The sequence below is a fragment of the Patagioenas fasciata genome, chromosome 1 (genome assembly GCF_037038585.1).
Source record: "Patagioenas fasciata isolate bPatFas1 chromosome 1, bPatFas1.hap1, whole genome shotgun sequence".
Lineage (NCBI taxonomy): Eukaryota > Metazoa > Chordata > Aves > Columbiformes > Columbidae > Patagioenas > Patagioenas fasciata.
The window spans coordinates 201,111,681-201,132,606 of NC_092520.1; the positions used below are offsets into that span (position 1 = coordinate 201,111,681).

The 20,926-nt window shown below is 40.6% G+C and overlaps 1 long non-coding RNA gene across 1 annotated transcript; it reads left to right on the forward strand.

The window, feature by feature from the left end:
- Window positions 1-1,973: 1,973 nt before the first annotated feature.
- On the forward strand, window positions 1,974-20,372 carry LOC139826938 (uncharacterized). Its single transcript, XR_011737072.1, has 3 exons — window positions 1,974-10,717; window positions 11,880-12,007; window positions 18,185-20,372. It is a non-coding gene; the product is annotated as an uncharacterized lncRNA (long non-coding RNA).
- Window positions 20,373-20,926: the final 554 nt, after the last annotated feature.

The window sequence follows — 20,926 nt, forward strand, 5'->3', positions numbered from 1 at the left end:
GCTAGTATTTTAAGGTTTTTCTTCCCTGTGCCCAGGATCATGTACTTCGTATTAGTCTTGAAATACAAATACTGAGTATGGATGTTAGCATACTTTTGCTATACTAGAGAGGGAATTACAAAATTGCAGAACCACTTCAGATTATGTATTTTTGGGCAAAAATAATACTGATGAACCATTTAGACTTCATTTTGTTTGTCTTTTAAAGCTTGCAGACAGGGATATTTCGAACTGAGCTAAGTACAGGAAGAAAAAAAATCATGCTACTGTAAGATGCTACAGTGCAAAATCAACATACTGAGTTCTACATGTCTTAGAGCTCTTTCAAGAGACTCCTCAAATGGTGCAGTTGCTAGTGTACACCTAATTGATGGTAGGGAATCATAGTTTCAAAGCATTATTAGGAGTATACCCTGAAGGCTGTGGCTAAGCCTGCACTACTTCTAGGAGTTGGCAGTGCGGGGTCTTCTGTTGTGTGGTGTTTTGTTGTTTTGTTTTTCCTAGAACAGGGAAACTTGTTCTCCACACTTTGCTGCAGACTGATGCTACAAATATGATTTGCCTTGGAAGTGCAGCTGTTAGGTGTATCTGTTTGTCTTCTGTTTCAGCGGTGTAACTGCTTAATAATCCTGTTTCCATTTAAGTACAGTGGAGTAGTTAACAGATATGAGGAGCAGAGCAGCTATCTAAATTTTGCCTTGTAGACTAGGTGCTAGTGCTTATATGAAGGAGGAAAACATAATTGGATCTGTTGTAACCTCATCCTACAGTGAGCAAAGCAAGGTAATCTGTTTGAGGGGATATGGTACCTTTTGCACTTGATCTCTTGTTTGTCTGTTTGCTTAATATGCCTTTTAGTTTCAATGCAGTGATACTTCAATGTGTGTTCCAGAACTGCTTCCTCAGTTAAAACAAAACCCCCCTCAACTACACACACTTCTGTACCCTAGCAAGAATATTCATATACTTGGGTCCTCTTCAGTTTAATGGCTCTGCCTTACCTAGTCTGATCAGAACTATAGGTTTATGTCTTAAATTTGTCATATGACTAATCTTCATATCCTTTCCGTGTATTTTGTAAATAGTGTATCACAAGCAAAGACTGAGCTGTCCACAGATGCTCCTGTCTAGAAGTGACTTGCTGGAAGGTACTTGTGCATGCTGCATAGATCTTGAATTTTTTTGCCTGTAGACAGCCTATTTATTTAACAGGAAGTGTCTTGCTTTGGGTGTCTCTTCTTTTTGGTTGAAAAGTGTTGAGCAACAATTATGCACTGATTGCACTCAGCACAAGTCAACTCTACATCCTGTTTAGAATAGGATGTACATATTAACAAGTGTAAAACATCTGTTGCATCTTCCTGGAAATAGCATGTTTCAGTCTTGGATATTTCAGCTTCACAGCTGTTCAGAAGCCATTCTGTATTTAAAATCATTTAAGGGATGTCTGAAGTAACACTTTAAAATAGATTTTTCTTACATGATGCAAGAATGAGTATTGTTTTGGAGTTGGTGCTCTTTACCCTTCTGCATCATCAATTCTCAATATAGTAACAGATCATTAAAGAGAAGAAAAAGAATTGGTTGTCCAACAAGTCCAGTAGACTTTATTTTTCTTTATTTACCTTTCTGAGATTCTTGGTTGAATCTGAGTTCCAGCTGGTGTTGGAGTGAAGGAGAGGTTTCTTTACTGCTTAGAAACATTTTTACTGTAGCTCATAAGCTGAAATCTTGCTCTACTTGTCACATGAGATGCTTCATTAAGCTCATTTGCTTTTCCCTTAATACAAGTCTAACATAAGCATTGATTTTTGTTTTGTTTAACATTTGAGTCCCATTAAGCAAGAGCATGTCTGACTTGTGATACCTTTTTGAAACTCCTTTGGTATCAAATACTCAAATGTTCAACTGGAAATGGGTGAAGGGAACTCCTAACCTTTTAGACTGTGGGGGTGGGGGGGGGGGGTGGGGGGGAGAAAAGACATTCTTCTGTAAACAAGCTTCACAACATATACCCGAGATCCACCTGCCATTTAGCCTTTTAAAAATAACTGTTCTTCAGTACATTAGGATGAACAGTCAAAGCACGGAATAACAATATATGTGAATGACAATACTTAACAATTATGGGTGACCAAAGTAAGGATGATGGAGGCTTTGAAAGGTAACTGCAGCTCTTTAGAGGAAGGGATAAAAGAATGGATGGGTTGAAGTGAAGGATGTATACCTGATGTTAACTGGAGAATAGTTACTGGAAAAGTATTCTCATCAGCATTTGTGGGTTTTCTGAGCTGGTTTTCTTTTTTTTTTTTTTTTAACCTTAGGAAAAAGAAAAAGGCAGGCCCAACCTGTAGTTCTTGGGACAGCATACATACAACTTTAGGTAGCTCAAGGCTATGTTTAGAGTAGATAATAAAAATTATGAAAACAGAGGCATGGTATGCAACTCCGGAGTTCCTGGAGACCAGTTTAGAGGGGGATCTTCTGCATGACAATAACATCCCTTGTTGCAAGCAGTTGTGCTGCATCCTGCATCACATGATTGCTGGCTGTTGTGTAACAGAAAAGCCTTGTTTTTTTCTCCATTCATCTTATGGAGCTCGTAGAGGGAAACACAGATTGAACTTGTATTTAACTATAACTTCCTTCCTGTTGGGAACTCATGTCAGAACTATTACAGATTTCTGGCACTTGATCTGCCATGTGGAATACCTTGGTTTCCTGCCCACATGTGAAATTTGAGTAAGCTTTGGACTCTTGGGGTTCAGAGAGTGACTGGGAGCCATCTTTCTGTGTGACTGAAAAGTCATTCCATGATTGTCTCTTCCCCAGATTTCTGGATGGGTACAAATAGGTGTACTGTGGTATATGATAGTCAACTGGTAGTATGTATAGGCTAACAATATAGCACATAAGACCTATTTAAGTATTTTATTCTCAAACTGAAGGATTTGTCCTTTCAAAACTAAAGATTTTTATATCTGAGTGACACCCTGTGTTATTTCTAAACATCAAAAGAAAATTACTGGGCTGGAGGCTAGCTCAAAGAATGGCAGTTTTATGCCTATATTTTCACCTGCCTACCAGACTTCTCCAGAATCAGCTTGCAGGTTTCCTATGCAACAAATGGATACTGAGAAGTACTTAAAGAAGCCATGGAAACTGGCTGAAGAATGAGGAAGATTGCTCAAGAATGAACAGCACAGGAAAGGAGGGTGTTCAGTTAGGTCTGCTTTTTACTTGGAAGCCTGTTTTGGAACTAGATGTTCATGCCCAATCTTGTTTTGTAGCTTTCTGAAAGAGTAAAAGCTCTAACCAACCACATTGGTAGCCTCATTATATGCAGGAGAGGTGGAATGCTGAAGCCTGTGAGCATGCCTCTGAAGTCCTGCAGATCATCTGTATGATTTAAATTTATCTGCATGGTGTAATCAATCTTATAGATGGAAGTATAAAGAACATAATTTAGTGCAGTCTGATTTCATGCTGTCATTAAAAATCTGTGTAGTGTCCACTGGCTGCAATTTCTTTCTAAACTTTGTGTATTGTATGTGATTTTTTTTTTCTAGCTGTTTATTCATGCTCTTCATATTAGCGTCAGGTTTTCTCCAGAACATTGTACCCAAATTGAATATGAAAGTGTTTTTCCTTGTTTTCTAATGGGAAAGAGATACTCTGTTAGATCTACTGGGTTTTTTTGCGTGTTTCCCCTCCCCCCCCCCCCCCGCCCCCAATGGAGCAAGAGGTGCTCGATGGTGGGAAACTAGTGTGTGAGTTTACCAGCCAGAATAGTCTTGTAGCTTTTGCTTAACTTACTTCTGAGGTACTTGTGGGGAAAAAAACTATAGTTGAAAAGCACATCTGGCAACAGGCTCATCTCTGCCCCTCAGAAAAGTAAACTTCCCTGCCACAATCTCCTGATCTGTTTGGATAATGATAGAGATACTAGGCAAAAACGGAGAGTTGTGTGACTGTTTGCACAGAGTATAAATATTTTAGGTTTTACTGACTACTTGTGTGGCCTAAATGTTGTAGCAATACTGTCTGTTATTTTTAGGTTTGGGGAGCAGGAAGAGCGCTTGTTTCCTGTCTTCCCCTCCCCCCAAAACCTTGGGTACCTTAGACAAGTTGAGGGGCTGTGGGGGGGGGAGGAACACCACACCACAGAAGCCCTGGGCTAGTTTATCAGCTCCAATTGAACCGTATCAGTATGTTTCCTGACCTTTGTGTAGGGGATAGTAGAGCCAACTGCAGTTACATGCAGCATTTCAACAGTTGTATTTCTTTTTAAACAATACAAAGGCATCAAGCCTCTCAACTGAAGAAAGAATGCAGCTTACTTGTATATGAATAGTCCCCAAAACGTGGCTACTAAAGCTCATAACTAGAATTACTGCTCCTCTGGTTGCTGTCATGGGAACTTTGATGCTGTGCACAGGCATGGCTAATATGAGGAAATTGGTGAAACTGAATACTCTAGTGCCTCTTAGTCATTGTAACATGAATATATTTAGGTAATAACCATTAATGTCTTCACATCAACTGCTGCTTCTCCTCTTATCCATAGCTACAAATTACTCTTGCTTGTAGGTTTTGGTACATATCCATGTTATAAAGCAAAGGAATATGATAACTTGGTAGCAGTACCTGTCTGATTTGAGCTATGCCAAACTGCTTCTGCTTAACACCACACACACCCCCCAAAGAAAAAATAATAATGAAAAAAAAAACCACCACACACAAAACAAAAAGCAAACAAAGAAAAACCCCAACAACAACCCACCATACTAAATTGCTCCCTTGATCTGTAGCGTATAAAGAAACCTGTAGCAGTCCCTTGAATTTTCTCTTAAGGCAGAAATGTGAAAGATGCATTTGGTCCTGGTTACTGGTACTGTAAAAATGGTGTAAGACCACACTTTTCTTGTTGCATGAGTTTATTTGCAATAGTACACAGGTGTTTAAATTTGCAAGGAAGTGTGTCTGGGGCTGCTATGTAGATCTCATATTTGCAATTGGTGTGCACATACCCTTAGTATAAATAATCTTGACAAATTAGTTTGCAGTGATCCACCTAGAAGAATGAAGCCTCGGCACTGCAGAGCATGTGCAGAACAGGCCTGGAATCACTCAGGCAAGAGGCAGATAAATACTAGCTTTAGCATGGAGAAGTGTCCCCATGTGTGGAACAAAGATAGAAACAGCAGGCTTGCCCCAGCATGCTCCTCCAGCAGCTACACAGAAGCATCACTACTGTTTAGAACTGTTTTCCCTCCCTCTGGTCTCCTCTGTATTATCCATTATATATTTTGCACTTATTTAGCAGTGATGTTTATGCTCCATTTGGGTATGTTGGTTTGCAGTTTGGTCTGAGTTCTTGTTTCATTTAAAGTTAGGATTTTGGAAAACCAAACAGATCTCAGCTACTGGATTGTGATTCTTCCTACTGAAGCAAAACTTTCGTGCTACTATTAGCTGCCTTGGAAAACTAGCTATGTGTGTAAGGATGCTGATTGAGAATACAGTTTTCAGGATCTTGAACTCTGGAAAAAACTGGCTGGCTGCTTACAGAAAGACTTGCAACCTCTTGCATCACTGTTTAGGCACAGACAGTAAATCCTTAATCACATGATGTCTGAATCATGCAAATTAAATTAAAAAGACATGGCAGTATGGTCCCTGGACTAGTGACAAAGTTGAGCAATTCCATTTGCCCTCAAATTTTTAGTTTGTAGATGAAAATCAAGAATTTTGCTGCTTGTTAGACTCTTTCATTGCAATTCTGTGGGCTTGTTGTGCAGTTTGCTTTGCAACTCCATCCAAGGGATTATTATTTTCTTACAGCAATTTAATAACTGTATGAACACTTGGATAGTTGGAAATTGTTAAAACTACTCCTATAAAAATAAGAAGGAACCATTTTGTATTACATAGTGTATAAACAGAAGCTAAAGCAGTGAATCACATGAAGGACAGGGGCTTAAATCAATGTATGTTCTATTTGAACTGTGGGGTCAGCTAACTGCACAAGTCCTTTGTGGGTATTGAAAGGTCCCAAAGTAAGCAGGGCTAGTAGCACCACCTGTTGTTCTTGGCATGTTTGTAGTCTCTCTTGAGTCTCAGTGTTGAAGTTGTAGATAGTAGAGCTCAGGGTGCTGGGGGAATCATGTTCAAGTTATTGGTGTTTATGCTTTAGAATAAAGCCTCTTGCTGCTTGTATGAGAACTCACCAAAATCTTGTCTGAGCTGTGATCCTTTCATGGGAAAAGTGTCTGTAAGTAGTGGGTGGGGTTTAAGAAGCTTATGTTTCGAAATGAGCCTTTCAGAATTTCGGATGCTGGTCAGATTATACATATCTTAGACTTCTATAATGTGGCCTGTTCACAAAGATCTCTTGGAGGCTGAGAGTAACAGTAACTATATCTAAAAGACTTGGTTGGGTAAATTTCATATAATGGTCACTCTGGACTACTCTAAGCTGAGTGTATGAGCATGTATTACTGTTAATTGCTTGTAATTACACTAGCATCTGAGCAGAAAAAAAACCACTTGGTTAAAAATTTAAGCATTTTTTGTTGTTGGCGGTGAAAGATCAATAACAACAGGAAGCAAGGGGTAGATTGATGTATGTATATATCAAGGCTAAATAGAGTGCATTAAGATGAAATTAAGGGCTTCCAGGAATGAAGGCAGCCCTGAGAGCTAGAGAAAGGAGGGGAGAGTTGGTGAGATCAGAGGTTATCAAACAGAAAAGTGTGATAAGCAGATCTAAGAGTAAGAGGAGGTCCTATGATGATGGGAGCCACCTTTAACAACAGTGAAAGAAAAGGAAGCCTTACATGAGGACTTGCTGAAACATAATGGCTGTCAGCACAGAAGTCTGCTCAATCTGGAAGCGAGGGATTGACACAATGGCACTGAGGCAGCTGGTGGGTTGTAGCTTGGCCTACGGGTTGGAGGAGCCATGGAAGTGTTTCGGCTAGTTGGAAGAAGTAATAAGTTAAATAATAACCCAACAAAGTAAAAAGTAATAGATAGCAGTAGGGCTGTGTTGATGGTGACTGGACGAGTTCAACTCAGTGTTGGAACGCTGCCAACTTCTGAATGAACCGTAACTAGGAAGTGGTGTGTCAGGGCCTGCTGTGGGTACGGCAGGCCCAAGTGGCTTAAGGTGTTATCTCTGGTTGCTCTTTGCTACTCATATTGGTTATTGTCGGACGCCAGAGCGTAGTGCTCTATCACCTCAGTTGTGTTCATTTTTGAGAGTATGCTGTGAACAAGGGATTGATCTGTTTAACAAGGAGATTACTTTCTGCTGTCCCTGAATTTAATTTTTGAGCTGGGGCTCAGCATGGATCTAAGATCCATCAAAATGAAGGGAAAACTCTTCTATATTGTGAAACAGAATCCCTCCAGGGCCATATTGTTGCAGAAACACCTCTTCCTACTTTTTCACTTATATTTAAACTGTATAAGTGGATTTTCAAAGCACATCGGGAGCATGGGTAACTAGAAACTAATAACTGGTGAATGGTGAAAAATCTGGTTTGAGGAATTTTGTTACATGGCAAGTCTAGGGTAGAGATAGGGGGCAAAGTCTCACAAATGACATTTTGTTAAATGTTACCATGAGATGCTCTTAGCTATACTCTAGTTTGTCACAATTTAACAAAATTCTTTCTGCAGGAAATGAAGCAGGGATCTTTTACTGATAACATGACAATAAATAAATTAGACAACAGTATGTGGCCTGTAATTACAAGCTTTATAAAACAAGGGGGCCCAGGCAGTCTGTTCTGACATTTCTCAACTTTACCCTGTTGGATTTCATAATGTTACAAAACATAATAGAGAAGAGTAGAACTGGATTTTCTGCAAGTGTGTTTCTTCTGACAATCCAGTGTTTTTCACTTTCATTTAATGGATTAAAACAATGCAATTAGAACAGTGAGCTTAATGACAGAGCAAGTCTTTAATAGGCTTCTCCCACCATCCCTCTTGCCTTTCCATGGTAACTCTGGTACCTCATGAGTTACTAGTAATGCTGGCAGAGATCAATGTTTACAACTCAGTCTGGTTTTTGAATACAAGCTTCAGTCTTCTCTGGCAAATGAAAACCAGATGGGAACTGCAGGGAGCAGAATGGAATTTAATTCTGTTTTGTGGCTTGTGATGTTAACAAAACTCCTTGGGTATTTTCATTGTTGTTTTGCCTTGAAAATGGCTTGTACCTTTCTCCTGTCCAGTCATTGTGATGTGCAGTCTTCTTCCAGTGTGTTAGGGTAACTGGGGTAAGCCTTCACTCGGATAAGTTGTTTTACTCCCAATATAGTGATATGCTATGGTATAAGCATATTACTTCCCCCCCCCCCCCTAAGTAAAAGGATCAACAGCTAGTAAATCCAGGTGATGGAGGTGAAATGCAGTTGTTTGCAACATGTGACAGGTTTTTTCTTTTTTCCCTTACGCTACCCTAGCTGAAAGTACACGGAGCACTGAAGAAATACTCCATGGAATTTGATCCTGGACATAGGCTCAGTCACCCAGAACTTAAGTGGTCTCAGGATCTGTAATGCAGACAGTATAAATGTATTTTCATGCTGTTAAAGCTGTGCTTTGTATGCTGGTTGGTGCCATCTCAGAGGAAAAGACTCAACATGTTGAATCACAGGAGTGTTGCTTCCTGTTGAGGTTTGGGACTTCCTTGTAGCTTTCCCCTCCGTAGCTGCAGGAGCTGGTTTTGCGTAGTGCATGTGCTCAGGCAGGAACTTTTTGGAGGTGAAGACAGAAGCCAAACAGTTCTACGCAGAATGTAATACTTTCTGACTCAAATTGTGTGGTAATTATCAAAATATCATAGGGTGTGGTAGGAGCTGCTCTGTCTTAATGTTGCTAAGGATTCATCCCTTCGTAATTTGCCTAAACAAATATCATCTGCTAATCTCAATTAACATATGAAGGTGGGGGAAAGATTTATTGATGTTTTCTAGCCATTTGAAGCCTGATAGTTTGCAAAAATAAATTTCCGTATGCTCGAGTGTTGGTGTTTTTTTCCAAAGTTGCTCAATCTTCCATTCTTTCTGATTTCCCACAGAAGGAAAGATAAGCTACTTGCAGAAGGAAAAGCTGTAGCGTCCAAAAGATTAGCTCGGAAAACTGTGAGCACTGGAAATATGATAAAACTTCAGATTACGGTCTAGTTTCACTAGGAATTAAAAATATGTAACCCTGGAGTTACAGTAGTAAGTTGATACAGTATTTTTGAAACACATACCTGCTTCATACAGCTGTTTAATTCCTGGAAGTATTTCTAACAGTTTGTTACGGTACTGAATTTCATTGTCAAATATAAGATTTGTGGTTATACTATGAACACAAACTTTAGGAGAATTCATATGACTCTACTTCTTCTGTAATTGTTTGTGAATAACCTACAGCTTCAAGAAACAAATAGGAGTAGTCAAATTTTCAGGCAGATAGTTCCAATAAACAATCTTTAAAAGGAAGAACATACAGAGTACCTGTTCCTTTTCTTGGTGATCACCTCAATGAAGTCTAGCACTTCTGTAACGTGGTGATATGCCTTCCAGTGCTCTGAAGTATTAGCGTGCTGTTTACTGAAAAGCGTATTCCTCTGAGACCTAGGTTCAAGGACCAATCTAAAGACTCGAGTGCCTTTATTGTGCCGTCTCTATGATACAGCATAGGTGTTCACGATGGAAATATTTCTGTGGTGGAAGTTATTCTTTTCTTTTAAGCAACCTATCAGATAAATGGGAGTGCCTTTGAAATAAATACAAAAACTCTTGCCTAAGTTTTCTGAACTTGGAGTAGTGTGAAAGAGTGCATTACTCCTGTATGCACTTTTTTCATATGCTGCTTCAGATCTGCTCTCTTGTTACCCTGTAGTGCCGGAGGAGAGTTCTGGAGGAAGCTGTTTCTCTCCTATGTTTTTGACCTCTGCCATACTTGGTCCAGTACTTGTCCAGCAGATAATTTCTTGTGGTGGACCGTATTCTGGTGCTGCTTGGAGGAACGGGGAAGACTTGACCTTAGTGGAGTTTAAGTTTGTTACATCTAGCATCTTAAAACTAGGGCATTTAGAGAAACCTACTTCATAGAATAATCTGAAAACATTTCAGTTTTTAAGCCCTTCCCAGCACATTCCATGAAAATGTTTCCAGCACTTTTGAGTTTGTCTCTGGTTTCTAGTGATTTTAGGACATGAATTAGCACTTAAAGCACTACCAGAGATGCAACTCCTCATTCTGTTTTAAATAAGTGAACCTTCCATCCCTAAGTGTAGTTGTTGCTGGGGTAAAAAAGGCTATATATTTTAATTAGATAGGGTCCATATACATTATTTGAGATAGTAAGATTTTTTTCCAAGCATTTTTTAATGAAAACTTTCCTTACTGGTGAATGATAGCCATGTAAACTAATGTTAGAGTCTCTGTGTGTGTGACTATTTGTTGAAGGAAAAGCCTGTTTTCAGAGTGTGGTTTTTGGACTTCCAGACAGATTACACAAGCTCAAGAAGGCCCACCCCACATCCTGTGTAGAAAACCAGCTCACAGAAATGCCCATTGTTCTTCAGGATTATAAGTCACTGTATTTGCTGCCTGCCTTTTTTTTTTTTTTTTTTTCTCAAAGTACTATATGGAAAATACTAATGCAAAGGAATCACAGCAGCTTAACAAGTGCTTGGTCCTGCCAGGTACTGAGTGCTCTGCTCTTACTGAAATGGGGGGCTGAGGGGTAGAGGGGATTAAAACATTAGGCTCCCTGGCTGGAGAACAAAGGTGCTGTGTTGGTGAAAACAGCTGAGAGTGGTTTGGTTTTTGTTTTGTTTTTTGTTTTTTGTTTTTTTTTAATGTTAATCGATTCATAACTGACTTTAAGCCTGAAAGTTGTTTGTATGCAGCTTTGCCAGTATTTACTGTCTTTGGGAGTAGGGAAAGTTACAGGGTATGTGGTTTGCTTCGAGCATGGTGTATTATCCTTGACATTGCTTCACCTCTGCTCAGCCATTCCAGCAAAAAGAGAGAATGGAGTATCTGGGTCTAGTAACCCAACAAAGAAAGGGGGTAGTTAGTGTTTCTGAATCTCTACCCGTGCTTATTGCTGAGTTACATGCTATTACCATCTGGAAGTTAATGGACCTATCCATAAAGAAGGGAACTATCAACGCAAATATAGGAAAACTTGTTCACTCTTCCTTTCTTTTTTTATCTGTTTCATCTACATTATCATCTTGGAGCTTATTGTTTAAAAACCTGAGGTGCTATTCTTCATGTTCCATTTTCAAACCAGAAAAGAGTGTTTCAATGTGAATTTTAAACTCCTCTTATTATAGATTTCTTACTTTGAAAAGTAAAAAAACAACTTATATTGCTTACTAGAGTTCAGTACCTAGTTAGAACAAAAACATTTGTTATTGATAATAGAGTTATAAGTAAGCACAAGGCTGCCATGAGACTGTTTGAGGCTGTATCCTGCTTCTCTGCAGTCTTCTGAAAGAAATCACCTCCTTTTAGTCACTGCCAGTCTCCTGACTGCAGCATTCCCGAAACATGTGGCCCATAAAATGGGATTATAAGGAAGGCATTCAAGTAAACAAAAGTTCCCTCAGGATGAGATTTGCTTTTTCATGGGGAGCTCCTGTGTGATTTCACCTGGTGCTGCAGCCTTGTTCTCTAGCCAGGGATGATTTCTCCTCTTGGTGACACCACGGGTTTGAGAGCACCTAGGTCATGCCCAGGTTTTGGGAATAGTCTCCTCCAGGGCTGGCTGGCACAAGAGTCCCCTTGCAGCATTTTTGGAAGGACACACCCAATTACAAGTTAAGGGAAAATAATCCTTTCTGTGTCTGTGTGTAGCAGCAAATGACCAGTCCCATGATGTCGCTATAGCTGCCAAAAATCTGGAGTGAATGTACAGCTGTGTCCATCATTAACTGCACAGTATTCCTGGAGTGGCCCAGTGCTTTTGTGAATTGCATTCAAGGGTAAGTAGCTGCTTAAAGCTAAAAACCTTTGTGTGTCTGTGAGCACAGTGTTATATTGGTGGATAATAGTGTGTTTTTTCTATGAATGTGTGATCCATCTAACCTGTTGTGTTTAAAGTACACAATTTTGAACAGTCTCAGTCTGCATTTTCAGTACTTTTGAGTTCTTTGTTTAGAATAAATTACATTTTCAGCCTTGGTGAGGAACATGTCCAGTCCTGGCCTCAGTAATTCAGGCTGTCATTGCCACTGTGCATGATTATGCTGCATGGGAAAGCCTCTAGAGTCATGTTCCTTTCCCACATCTCTCTTTCTCTTCCATGCCTTTAAAAATCTTGTGTCAAACGGCTTTTGCCCTTCTACGTTTCCAGTGGCTGCTAGTCACCAGGGGAATGGTTCTGCCAGTAGCGGTCCTCTTGTGCCAAGAGTGAGGCTTTGGACACTGATGGCCTTGTCTTGGCTTCCTAGAGGTACTACTGCATACCACAGCATGGAGGCTTTCATCCACAGGGAGAGCTCCAATTGTAATTATTTTCCTTAAAAGAACAGGAATCCATAAATTCACGTGGCTGCATTCCAGCCTGGCCGGTGTTAGTCACATTGTTGATGTGCTACTGGATGTTAGTGAGGAGTGTGATAGAGATCGCTACAGGATGGAAGGCTGCCCAGTGCCTTTGAGGGAGCACAGCCCTACACTTATTGCCATTACCTCTCTTTACAGGCGACTCTGAACAGAAACTGTTAAGCTTCCCATAATTGGTCTTGGTGTGAGGCTTTGAACAAATAGCAGCACTGAGAATTTTCAGCTGTCTGAAGAAATGTAGGCCAGGAGCTCTCCTTTTTTTTTTTTTCCACCTGGTACAAAGAAGCAGAGTAAACCGCCCTGGGAATGGGGGATGCCAACCCAGTTCCTGCCACCCTCAAAAGCAGCATTTTCACTCATTTGTGTACCCCCTATCATCACCACAGCAAAGAATTGTTTGCTATGGGTTCTAAATCAGCAGTTGGCTGTTCTTTCTCTTGTTGTTTGGTTTCTTTTCAAAGCATTTACAATGAAGAGCCCAGTTAGAAAATTAAGGCAGGTAAATTCACGGCCTGTAGCTCATACCACAAGTGTCTGTACTCGGAAGTAGTGTAATTGTCACAGCTGTACACAGCTTTTGTTTCTAGAGGGTCCAGTTCTTTGCCCTGGACTATAGAGGAGTTATAAATGAGAGAAAGCAGACCACCTTAATTTGATGGTAGTCTGCTGATAAGACAAGTGGTTATTCTAAAACTGCTTAATCCTATTTAAGGTTGGGATTTTCTTGGAAGGTCTCTGATTTCTGGGGGTATTTTGTACAGAAGCCCATCTCAAAATTGGAGCTGAATAGATCTGTCGTATTCACTACATAGAACAGTGATAGTTTCATCATAATTCAATTGTGAGTTAAAAAATAGGATTATTGAATCAAATTTTCTGAAGTTTAAGGAGATTAATTATATTTTTAATGCCTCCAGGTTTATAGGATCTGATGCTGACTTATAAGGGGAAGTAATGACACATTTAATTACTGTGTTTTCCAAACATTAGGTAGATTATATACGTACAACAGCAGGGAATTGGAAATGTCTTGTGAATAACAGTGACACCTGCTTGTATTTCATTTAGTAATTTCTGTGTGGGCTTGTTTATGTTGTAGAAAATGACGTTTTCTGAATAAGCTTTTGGGGGGAATGACACGTTGCTAAGGCTGCAATATTTTGTATTATGTTGTACAGATACTGTATCATAAATCAAAGAAGCAGAGCCATATATCCGTGACCTCAGTTCCAAAAGTCCTGCAACTGGTAGTGATCTAAATTAACATGGTTTATACAGGAAAGAGCTTTTAGAAACCGTGGAAAATTGGAGGTGTGCTCTGTGTAGGACCTCTCAGATGCTGCACAGCACTGAAACACCAGCTCTGGCTACCGTGAGCTGCCTTGTCTGCTTTACTATGACATTAGTCCTGAGGAATTTAAACTGGAACCTGAACACTGAGGCACACTCAGTGGAATCAATATAATTGCTCAGTAATAGAGTTACAGACTCTAAACAGATGCCCATATGTGGGTCTCTACCCGTTCACTTCAACCCATTCAGTAATGTGGTGCATCATTCAGTGATTCAACCAAGAAGGTTGTGTACCCCAGTCCATGCGAGCTTCCTTCCCTCCCCATTCCACCTGCATACCAGCACTGGCAGTCTGTGAACTTGCAGTGAGCTTGGTCAGCAGAAAAAACTTGCTTTTCTTGCGGTGGTCTACTTGTTGTCAGTGTAGCTCTGTGAACAGCTTGCTGTAGGGTTAAATGAGTGACAGTGCAAGGAAGCAGGAGGGGGAACCTCCCATTTTGGCAACAGTCAGAAGTCACGTTGCCTTTATGGTTTCATGAAATTGTATCTGTAAGTTATACACGCATGGATAACTTTCTGGAAAGCTGTCGTCATTGAAGGCATCACTTCCCTGCAGCTGAGTGCCAGTGGGTGCTGCCGCTCTGTTCGTCAGCTGCTTGGCGCAAAGGCAGGTAGGGGATACAAACTCAGCTGACTGTGAGCTTCTAAGATCTTTGTAGGATTGATTGAGGAAAGTCTTATAAAAGTGTAGTTCAGATGACCACACAAGAATGGATAACTAAGATAATGGGTAATGAACTAGTACAAATATAAAAAAAAAGGTGGGGGGGAGGGAGGATGCATTGAAGGTTTACAAATCCCAGCCAGTTTATCTGAATCATCAGACCGGTGTCAAAGTACTGACTTAAATTTGTGGACTGGGGTGAGACATCAGAAGGTCACCATCCCCTTGGGAAAAAATCTTCATCTTTCCATGTAAAAGTTTAAAGTCCCTGAGAAACATCTGTCCAAGGACCTGTTTTTTCTACCTACTGTTGAGAGTGATACTAGGGATTGCTAAAACTGGAAGAAGTTAAATTAACTAAAGCTCTTTTCTCATTTTCTATTTAGTGCTGTCGTTAGTGTTCTTGGCAGCACTTCACAGATATTCACTTTCAGTGGTTTTTCTGCTTGGTTGCACTTCCTGTCTCGTATATTAGCACAATGATGTTGTTCTTGCACACGGCTGTGGGGGAGCATGGTGGTGTGCTCTGCCCAAACCAAGAAAGTCTTTCTCACTCTTCTATGAGGATACTTTGCCTCTACCCTGGCAGCTGAAATCCAAATGGAATGTGCCTTCTTTGAGCTTCCTCTGTATGGAAGTGGAGAGCAGAGTGGGAGGAAGATGCAGCAGAAGCACCTTCCTTGATTCATCTTCTGTAGGAAGTTACTTACAGGGCTGTTCGTCTTCACCTGGCGTGGGTGAGCAAAGCTTTGCCTGTGCCTCCATAACCCCATATGGAGCTGTAAAGGGGAAGAAAAGGGTAGGGAAGTTGTATATCCCTAAAGCAAACAAAGCAGTGGAAAGTGAGAATGGGAGCTTCAAACAGGGCCCTGCTCTTCTGGCCAGGCAGTGCTGGTCATGGGAGGAAAGCACTGAGAAAGTCCCTGTGCTACTTTCATGGACCAGGAGGGCAGCAGACACCAACTGAAAGTGCCACTGGTTCTCCTGCGTGTCCCAAGAAGGCAGCAAAGATGGAGTGGTTTCTCCTTGGGGATGTTGCTGCAGGAAAAGGAAGAGTTTGGCTTCTGGGACCCCAGCACTTCTGGGGAGCAGCCTGGGCTTGCTCATCTTCTGCCTGCCAGATCCGTCAGTGTGCACCAGGCCCTGACTGCTGTGCAAGCAGCAATTATGAAGAAAGCTTTAAAGTAAGAGAAATCAGCATGTTAAAATGAACTTGGAAAAAACTTCTGGAAGACTTAGACCCCTTAACTGTGGCTGAAAGGGTCTCTTCCAGCATGAGTCATGTGCAGCTGTAGAGGAGCCCTGGGCAGAGCCTTCCTCCCCTTTGCTAAATGGAGCTGTCAGAGTGCCTGGAGCCAGGGCAGGGAGAAAAGTACCCGATTCATTTTCCTAACGAGATATGCATGGGAGAATTCCCCACGGGGCCACTCATGGGGAGTTGTGGCTTTGTGTTTTTCAGTCACTCAGCTCCACATAAGCAACATTGTGCAGCTTCCAGCTCCCACCCAGAGGACTGAAACACCCCAAGCCTGTCCCCAGGAAGCAGACAACAGTGTTGATATGCCTGTTGCTGCAGAGGAAGTGGCTTCTGTTATAACCAACAAGCAATCCGCCAAAGTCCACGGTTTGGGTGGTTGCCATGCTAAATTTGACATAGAATTATTTAACCTTTTTTGCTTTTGTCTTACTGTTCTCTGGAGATGTTTCTCCTGCTTCCTACTATTTAAATCTTGCATTTTCTGCAAAAATGTAATACAGGCTTTTATTTAGAAAACACAGATTTGTTGACAGAGACTCCGGTCTATTTAATAGATGATGAGAATACTCTCAAATGCTATCAGCAGGTTACCACAACTGGGGCTAAACCATATGCAGCTAAGGTATTACTTAGGGCTTCGTCATGCCCATCCACATCCCACCTCACTGTAATCAGTTTTTTTATATGAATTTGACATTGAAAATATACTATTGCAGAAAAGGTGGTATGTGAAACTCAGGCTTTGGATATTTGAGGCATCAGGCGCCCTCTTGTGCTGTTTCTCCAAGAGCACTGCAAGGCAAGCAGCTTCCCAGGAGCAGTTGTCGTTTGCAGGGAGACTGGTGTGTGCTTGGGCACCTACGTCACCATCCAGTGTGTTTCTGATGTGTAGGAGTTACTTGTTGATGGGTGCACAAACTTCACCTATACAATGTGGCCATTGAGTATAAAGCTTTAAACAGAAAAAGGTGAGTTATGTCTTCCAAAAGGCAAAAGTAAGATTTTTAGATTCGCTCAAAAGTAGTGATGTTCACTAAGTATTAGTATTTCTCTAATGGGTCAGATTTTAAGTTGAATTTCAAACTTCACTGACTGTTAGTAATATGATGCAAGTTTAGATTTTTTTGGTTTAGACTATGCTGTGTGTTTGTAATCATTCACCTCCTTGGGCTGCATAATCTCAGGAAAATGTGCTGCATCTCTAGGATTAGTTTTGTTAACTCTAGTTCATAAATACATTTTCAGATGACTCACAGGAAATGTCTGAAAATACCTCATTTCACCAGATACCAGACTATAAGTAAAAGTGCAACTCCACTGTAAAAGAGGTAAATTAATTTACAAAGTTAACTGAATAGCTATGACACCTGAAAACATGGGCATTTGGTGGCTTGCTGCCTAAAGAAATAAATTTCATTGGGTTTTATATGTGGAACTCAAAGTTGTTCAAAGGACAACAAATATCATCATATTTTCTGGCCTGATGTCAAGTCTCAAACTTACTGACACCTCTAAGATGCAAACACAACTGAGCTTAACATGCACAGTGAACTCTTCCACTTGCCAGCATTCTTCTGTCTTCCTGACTCTTCGGGGATTAAAGGTGTTGCTTATTTCAGGCTTATTGACCCAGAGTGGTTTTAGACTGGGGTGCCTGCCATTCCGTGATGGCATTTCTAGCAAAATAGCAGTCTCTGTCAATGTACCTCTCAGCCTGAAAGCTCCTGAGGATTACGATCGTTTCATAGAGCAGTAACTAGAATATAGAAGAATGGTTGTGCTGGGCCTGGCTGATACCCATCAAGCTGATACTGATCCTGTCTCCAGCGGACACCGTTAAGTGGATGCCTTGATAAAGCCTAAGAACAGTGCAAGAACTGCTCTCCCAGTCTCCAACCATCCTCGCATCCTGAGCTGAATATGGGGCTTTGTGCTTTTAGCTAACCTTGACAGATTTAATTTCCAAGATTGTCCAGTATTCAATTGAGCTAATATTAAACATTAGCATTCACAGCATCCTTATCGTGATGTCTGTTAAACACTGAGCTGATACCATGTAGAACTTCTATCACAACTCCAGTATCTTACTTCTGAGTGCCACTGGTCTGCTCTGACCACATATAGGAGCATGTATATGTGAAGTTAGAATTGCTTTTCTGCCTGTGCATCATTTTACATTTATCTATATTGAATTCTGTCTGCTGTTTTATTGCTCACTGACTGATTCTTCGTGCAGTCTGTCACCCCTCATTCTCACCACACTAAGTAACTTCCATCATTGGTAAACTCTGTCATATTTTTGTTCACTCCCTTTTCCAGGTACAGTGAACCAGACAGCTCCATCACAGATCTCTGGGGAACTGCACTGATGAATTGTCTTCTGTTTTCCATCTTTTAACAACTATTTACCCCTGGAAGGATCTTCCCTCTTAAGCCATGACTGTTTGGCTTCCTTAAAAGCCTTGTTGAGGAACATGGTTGAAAGCTTTCTTGAAACTCAAATACACTTACCAACCAAACCATGCTCATCCATGTGGCTGCTGAGCCCCTCCATGAATGATAATGCTTGATGTAGATCTCCATTTTAAAAAAAACCAAACCCCAAACCTGTGTTCTTCCAAAGTATATGATATTTCTCTGTTTAATAATTCTATTTGTTATTATAGTTTCTACTGTTTGCTCATAGGTGAAGCTTTGTACAGAAATATGCCTGTGCGGATAATGGTATGACTTTGACAATGTGCCTATGTTTTGCTGTACTTTCCTACATTCTTTGTAGGATGTCATGAAAATATCACAGCATGGTATGTTTCTGTATAGAGCAAGTAATATCCATGAAGTGTTTTCTAACAAAAGGAAAGTGCTGTGGAAGTGCACAGAATTCATATTACTATGTAAGTTAAGTTAAACAGGAGTTACAATTTATCGTAGCAACAGAGCAGGTCCAACAAAAAAGGATTAAATCGGGCATTTGTACATATTTTGAAGTTAGCAAGAGTTATTTGCCCATACCAGATGGCGTACTTGAATTTCACCCAGTAAAGACTAGAAATTCCTTTAGCCCATAGGTACCATTTTTTAGGGTCTGGGCTGAGAATTTCCCTCTCACACTTAAGCAGGAGCTGTTACAGGCAACTGAATGTAAGGATTGTTCCTAACGCCTACGTCCAACCCTTGTAAGTTTTCAGTCTGCTCTGGGGCCATCTATCATGAGTTGTTAGCTACCTTGTTCAGTGTGAGGGACTATCTTGTAACCGTACATAATGCTATGTGAAAAATAATCCAGACAGGCATTTGGGAGTCTGCAGCTTATGAGAGAGGGGTGTGAAAAGTACCTTTCCTTTGCCCGGTGAAGTCTTTGTGCTTCACTTGTCCTTTCATGAAGGGGAGGGGGAAAGACTCCAAGCAGAAATGAAGAAAGTTTTTCTGAGTAGCAGGGTCTTCAGCAAAGTACTGGGTGAAGCTCTTTGGAGGCAGCAACAGCTTCACTTGTGTGGTTTGCATAGCTGAAATAGCTCATGTAAATGAATTCAGAGACAAATCTCTTTAGCAAACTCAGCCATTCCCAAGCACAGAATGTTGTCATTAATAATTTGAGCAAAGTGTGTGGTCGTTGTTGTTCTTTCGTTAAACTGCGTACTTTAGAACATCGACAAAAGGCTCCTTGTGACTGCACAGCTTAATCTCGGTGTCTGAAAACCTGACAGTGCCAGGTCTGATGCAGCTGCTGGTAAAAGATCATTTGCAGATTTACTCATAAATTATCCAATGAAAGAAAGCAAAATACGAGAAGGGGGGTGGGTGAAATCCTCAAACAAATCCAGCAACTTGGGAGTAAATTATCCTCTCCATTTTACTGAGCTTATGAATTACTGCTTGATGAATAATGCTGTGAGAGTTTCTAGAAGACTGGCAGTTATATTGTAATGTTTTGATAAAGCAAGAAGTGCTCATACGAGCATAGGCCTCTTAGGTCTGTGGATTGCAATGTGTGCACTGGGCGGGTGTAAGAACTGGCATTGCTGAGGTACAAGGGAAGCACATACTTTGCAAAAGGCTGAGTCCAAATTGATGTTTCGCATCCCATTCATCCGCTGTTTTACGGTAAGTGTGTGTAAGCTTTTCCCTAAAATACACAATAGTAAGCAGGACATACTTAAAAAGGAACATGTTTTGCATTTACAGGAAGAAGGTAGGGGGCAGGTAAGAGTGTGTACATGGGTGCTCCCTGGAGAGCTTCTGGCTTGTGGTTACCATCCTTACTCAGCATCACAACAGTTAACTCCTGCCTTTTAAAAAATGAGTTGTTTAAATCCATATAAAATCCTAGGTGTGTCTAGGGGCCAGCTCTGAGCTCTGACTATTGCCGCATTCTGCTCCTGTGTGCAAGATTATCTTTCTAGATAAGCCTGAATAGAGTTCAAATAAATTTGTCAATAATCAGTGGAAGGGATGTCATAATGCAAAGTCTGGTACTGTAAAAAAAAAAAAAAAATAAAAAATACAAGTCCTTGAAAATGTGTTTGGAAAGGAACTGCTTTATTCTTAACAGCTGCAGGTCTGGCAGCAGCAGCTCATGAAGAGGTGTGGGAATTAGCTGAACAGTGTCCCTGCTGGCAAGGAATGCTTGGAGGCTGGATGCTACTGATATGAGAGTGACTCCTCATTTGTAAATCCCTTTGCGTAAAGGAAGGTACATTTTTTTTGTTCTTTGCTGATGAAACATGCTGTGAGGCAAAGCCACATTTGAGAAGAGAAGAATAACTATTTACTGGAAATAAAATCTTCAAAGTGGAATACAGTGTTTTGTGAGATTTGTGATTTCTTTTAGTTTGTCATAATCTCTTAGATTCATTACAATAAATACAGCTAAGAGAAGAAAACAGATGAACTTGGAGGTGGGGAAAGGAAGATGAAACACACATTTTTAATTATTCAATTGCTAATTCTCTGGTTTGGATCTGCCTATAATTAAGTTAAACTATTTTCAGTGGAATTTTTCTTTGTAGCATTTGGTGCGGTGCAGAATATGTGTGGTACCATACTGAGTCTAAGAGCAAA